Source organism: Corvus brachyrhynchos, unplaced genomic scaffold (genome assembly GCF_000691975.1).
Source record: "Corvus brachyrhynchos isolate BGI_N302 unplaced genomic scaffold, ASM69197v1 scaffold142, whole genome shotgun sequence".
NCBI lineage: Eukaryota > Metazoa > Chordata > Aves > Passeriformes > Corvidae > Corvus > Corvus brachyrhynchos.
Window position 1 is genome coordinate 3,503,466 of NW_008237226.1, and position 6,016 is coordinate 3,509,481.

The 6,016-nt window shown below is 38.6% G+C and overlaps 1 long non-coding RNA gene across 1 annotated transcript; it reads left to right on the plus strand.

Moving 5' to 3' along the window:
• The first annotated feature begins 2,575 nt into the window (after positions 1 to 2,575).
• Positions 2,576 to 5,698, plus strand: LOC108445444. Its single transcript, XR_001860295.1, has 2 exons — positions 2,576 to 2,648; positions 3,747 to 5,698. It is a non-coding gene; the product is annotated as an uncharacterized LOC108445444 (long non-coding RNA).
• The last annotated feature ends 318 nt before the right edge of the window (positions 5,699 to 6,016 follow it).

Consider the following 6,016-nt stretch of genomic DNA (forward strand, 5'->3'; position numbering starts at 1 on the left):
CCGGGCTGCGTCCCGGCCGGGCGGTGGGTGCCAGTGCCCGGCGACACCGGCCCCGACAAATGGCACGCCACAGGTGCCCGTCACGGGGCCGGACGGTGACAACCCGGACAGCACCCGCTGCGGCGCCGGGCGGAGGAAGAGCCGAGGAGGAAGAGGAGAAGGAGCGTTAACCTCCTTACCCTTTGCAGCCGAGGCGCGAATCCCGTTCACCTCATAAGCCTGGGAAACCCCGTGAACCTTTAAGGAAGTTTATAAAACCGACAGCTGTTCCTCAGTGTGGAGCTAATGCCGTGAGAGAGCCTTAGGAGGCAGCGGATTAGCGATGCCTCCAGTGGTGCGGGCTGGGAATGCCGTGAGTCACCCGCGGGACCCCGCCGTGTGCGCCGGCATCCCGGTGCCCGCCGAGCCGCGCTGAGCCGTCACCGCCCCGGGGCTGTCAGGCGGCTCAGACGCTGCTCTGCGGGCTTACCCAAGGGTTAATCGGGGAGCTTATCATTTTACCCTAAGCGTGGCTCAGTAACACACCGGCTGCACAGCATTTCGCCTTCTGGGCACCAGACCAGACTACACTTTAGGAGGACCTTTTTTTTACTTCAAAGAAAGCTTTGGTGTGGTCAGTGAGATAAGCTAATTAATGGCATTTTAGATAAAATTAGTGTTTTGGCCTTAGGTATAATCTATTTCCTTCCTGTAGTCATAGTTAAATGATAAGGCTTCAGAAGTTGGTCAGTCATTCATGCTAAAGATACGCATGTAACTTGGCAGAATCTAATAGTACAGGCAAAATGAAGACAAGCTAAAGATGAAACTATGAAATATCATTGTCTTATTTATGTGGACTATGGAAAAGATATAGTTCATCTGCGAAGTATTGAATAGGTATTTTGCTGTATTAGTAAAAAACTTCTTAACTTTGTGTGTTTCTGTTTGGGTTCAAAATGTCCATTGGGAAGCTCTCCTAGATGGAGTTGTATGCTTATATAGGAAAACCTGTTCCTTAAATGCTTAGTGCAAGAGTGGTGTTTGCACCTCATTATGTAGTACTGGTAAAATACACTGGGACAAATTAGATCCTGGTGGCAGTACATTCTGTCACAGATTGGCTAAGTGTTTTGATAAACTAGAAAGTAGTTCACAAAGAAAATGTTTGGAGTAGATTTGCCAGTATTATAAATCACAATGAAGAGTTTATCAAGAGAATTTAGATTTTTCTGCCCTTATTGGCCTGGGATTAACACGGAAAATTAATGACAGTTACTGAAAATCGAACCAAAGAGCCAGGACTCTAGCAGGAGTTCAGTGGCTTCCTTCAAACTTTGAGAGAAGACATGTACACTTTACTAATTTATTTGTATTTTAAGAGTACTGTCATAACTTTCACTATTGTTCTAGTCTTTTCTGTCTAAAACCTAATGATCTTGTATTTGCCTGAAGACTTTAGTATTCTATGATTTCAAACGTCCCCTGTGATTTAAGTCTTTATCACTCTTTAAAACTATACATGGTTTATGTGAAAAGGGACTATATAAGCAGTGAGTTTTTTCAGATTTTTTGTTGGTGTTCTGTGTAACATTTGCCCCTTTTTTACATGTGAATAATATAGTTAAATGTGCTGCACATTTAATTTAACATTTAATGAGATTAGGTCACAGTCTTTCAGTGACAAATGTCACTGATAAAAGCAGAAAAGAAGAAATTGTGTTAGCAGAGAATGGAAGCAGGGGTTGCTCCTGCAGCTGTTTTTCTCTTTTTCAGACGCATTCACGGTAGTGTAATGAGTGCATCTCCTAAAATTGCTTGGCTCTAATGGATATTTTCTGCAAACCACAGCAACAAGTATCCAGAAAACTTTTGAGCTTTATCACTTGAGAGTCATTTAAATTCTGAGAAAATATGTTTAAGTATGTGTTGTTACCATGGCAAAAAGTGCAGGTATTGCTACACTGCAGATACCTTAAACCATCCACCTGAAGTTACAAATTTTAAATAAGATGTTTCATAAGCTGCAAGATGAATGTAGGAATTTGGGAGTCTGGTAAAAGATGCCATGAAAGTGGCTGGTACATTGCTAACAGTGGACAGTATTCACAGTTGAGACCTGGATTCTTGCTTCGTTTGGGTTGGTTTTTTTCTTGTAAAGTAGGTACTGCTAAATCTCAGTGTGTGCATATTAAACCGTATGAACTTTCTTGTAAAGCAACCATTTGGTTGTTTTCTGAGCATAATATCAAGTAGGCAAATGTGGAGTTTGGTTTTGTGCGAATTTATCTGCAATGGAACTTTTTCTTGATGTCTTCTAAGACACTGTCCCCCCACGTACATCTTTTACAGAGAAGTGTATTAAAAGCGGATTTTCTGAAATTAATTTTCTTCTGAGTCCTCCTTTATTGTTACTGGAAATGAAGAGCTGCATTATGAATCTTACCTTGATTGAATGGTGCTAAGTGTACTCAAGCCTGGCAGAATGGGTCTCAGTGTGAGCACACAGCCTTTGTCAGTACATTATATGGAAAATGGAATAAAAAGGTCTTGATGGAGGCTCACCAATATTCATGTGTACCTGTTGATTTTCGGAAACTACACCAAGTCTGCATTGTGAAGCAGTTTGCACCATATGTTGTTGTTCTGTCTGTTACAAGCCCGAAAAGGTAAGGGAGGCACAAAGTTAAACACAGTAAATTACATGCTCCTTTTTCCAGACCTGTAGTCCTTCATTTTCTTTTGCCACGAGGTAAATCTGCTGAATATTATCCCAGCTTCTATAAATGTCTGTCTCCCTTCCATTGAAATGATCTCTCTGTTCCTCTATAGAACTCTCTTCTCCCACAAACAGACCGGTTCTCTTATCTCATGATGTCATTATTATGGAGCAAGAAGAGTGTTAGAAAGGCCAGTTAAGGCAAACAGTGTTGACTGTGGGGGAAAGTGGAAGGGAGATGTGTGCCAGCAGCAGAAATACAGATGCATGCTATTAGGTTGATCAGTGCCCTAAAACACAGTGACGTTAGAAATCCATCAGATATGTTTTGTGCCTTGCTGAGGAGATTCTAGAATAATATTGATGGCCTGAGACAGTGAATATGTATCTGGTCTTAAAAAAGACTACAGGGGATGGTGTTTGAAGATCTTGATATGACATACTATATATGGATTCCTGTGTGCATCAGTCTGCTTGGAAATCTCATCTAACATTAAAGGGGGTACTATTTATTGTAGTTGGGTTGGGTATTTTAATTTCATGTATTTATTTAGCAGCTTAGTAGCAGGCTTTTCTTACCAGAATATGGCACTATTTTGATCAACTTTCAAAAACTACAGAGAGTAGTTTGCTAGCTTCAGAATAAAAATGCCAGCAATTGTATTCCCTTGTCAGAAAGGGGCTTGAGGGTATTTTGGTGTAAAGCTTTTGAAATTTACAAAAATATTTTAATTTCTATGTGCACAGACATATGTGAAAGGCACAGCTATTATAACTGGCAAGATTGAGATGAAGATATCAATACCAAGTTTTATGGAATGATCCATTTTACAGTACTGAAATTTAGTTAGCAGAGTATTTAAATATGTGTTTAAATTTCTAGTGAGCAAAAGGCACTCCTTAGCTGTGGTTTTTTGCTGTGGGAGGGGTAAGCAAAGAGACAAATATATTTCTTAAATTCTCTTGGGTTGGTCTAGGATTTCAGGTCTAATGTTAGAAATACACAATTTACTGCCTTGTTTTTCAAAGCTTTTATGTATGTTTGCAGTGTTCTAAGAAACTATGTAGTTGTTGGAGAACCTGAAGAAATTAGTGAGTTCGTTTAGTTCAAACACTTGAGAACAGAGAGAGAGAGGCTGTTACTGCTTTTGATCTACACCAGAAGATGACTGAGCAGATGGAACAGTGATGTCGGTTGGGGAGGCTCTAATGGCTCTCAGTGGACAAGTATTACAGGTTGTATAACTAATTTGGCAAGTTAATCTTCACAAATTGAATAGTCAAAAGAAATAATTACATATTTTGTCATCTGGTCGTGCATGTAAATATTTCAGATGGCTGAAGATGAAAAGTATATGTATTATTAAAATAGCATTGTCTAAGAGTCTGGGAATGTTTGCTGTTTGCATTGTTATGTCTTTCTTACTCGTTTGAGGGGAGAAAAAGATTTTACTCACTTATCTCTGGCCTCTTTGGCCTGAGTTGTTTTGGCATTCTTAAGGAAAGGTTGATATGTTGAGGTTTTTTTATATAAAACACTCAAGCAAGCATGGAATAATTCTGTGACTCAGTGATTAAAGCTCTAATTTAAATCCCCCAGAAGAGCTCAAAGTATAGATTGTGTGTAAAACAAGTACTTTTAAACTCCCTGTAATTTACCTGAAGAGGAAAAAAAGCAGTATCTCGGTGGTTATTAAAGAGGTTTTTGTCACTAAAGTCACAGATCACAGAATATTTTGAGTTGAAAGGGGACTACAAGGATCATCAAGTTCAACTCTTAAGTGACTTAAGACATTTACATATGGGGATTGAACCCACAACCTTGGTGTTATCAGCACCATGCTCTAACCAACTGAGCTAATTTCAGGGTCAGTCAAATTAAATAGATTTAAAACTAACATGTCATTAAAGAGCTAGGCTACTCACACATCATCTTTTGCTTTCAAGTGTAGACTTGTTCATTTTGTTTATCCTGTCTGCCTCAAGTAACTTGAGCAAAAATAAACAGTTATGGAAGGACGAATTTACTTTTCAGTCTGTGTTTTCCTACTCTGCTTTTCTCTTAAAAGAACTCATATTTTCCATATCACAAAGTGCTGATTTCATCATAAAGCCCTAATCATCATGGTCACTGTTCATAAATTGTGGACGGAAGAAGCTTTTTGAGTTAAAAGTTCACGGAATGGCTGTAGTGCTTTGTCTATATCTGAAGATGCTGGTGTGCATTAATGGACAAGAGAGGAAGCAACTGGATCTCAAGAGTTTCCTGGAAAGGTGTGGGAAAGCTTTGGCTCGAGAGTACAGTGACTCTGTGAAAAAGTACTGTAATGAAGAACAGTTTATTTGAAGGAGCCCTTTTTCTTGCACATGAAGAGCCTCAGAAATTGTATCTAGTTCTTAGGCATTCCTTTATTGCATTGGTAAGCTATTTGTTTTTCTAGGTCCTTCTCAACTTGTGAGGTTTGTCTTTTTTTTGTTTACAGGCTTCAATCTGCTCACTCCTTTGCATCTCTGTCAATTTTAAATGCCAATAATAGGAGGTATGTGGAACTGCATGTGTATATTTTGGTTATTAACATGAGTAAGCTTAAAAGCTTACTTTGTCTTGCAGAGAAAATCACATACATAAGGACTGAACATTGCCCTGGAGAGAAAACACGTGGTTTTAAAACTTTTTGAGTAAAAGAAGATAGGACAGAAATTGAGTAGAGGTGAGAAAGGAGCAAAGTGTGAGGTGTTCAGCTTGTTGTGCATGCATTTATTTTTGTTCAAGACAGTGGAAATCTATATAATTGATTGCTAATAGGGTGATACATAAGCTTGGATGAGATCAAATGGAAATCTTTGAGACCATTTTCAAGACATATTGTATGAGTAATAGCAGAAAAATTGGTATGACTAGTTTAATTTTTCTTTTGAGGATAATAGGACTATCAGCTCGTTCCAGTTTACTTGGTGTTCTTTTTGCTTTGAAAAAATAAAAAGAAAGTTTAATTTTTTTTTCTCATGTGTTCAGATTTTTTGTGGACTCTATTGGGTTTTTGTTAAAAAAAGAAAAAAGGCACTTGCGTTGAAATCTGGGATTCCAACACTCTTTTAAATTGAAACTACTAGAAGTCTTCCTATTTTCAAGTGTGGGTTTTTTGATATCACTGATCTCCATTTCCCTCATTCCAGAGATCTGTTCTTGCTTTTGATACAGGGCTTGATTATTGGTTTTAGATGTTATTATCAATATATCCTTTTGTTCAAATCTTTAAAATAGCTCTCTACTTTCCAATAGTGTTGCAAGGTAGAATGAGCTTTAATTTATACTTG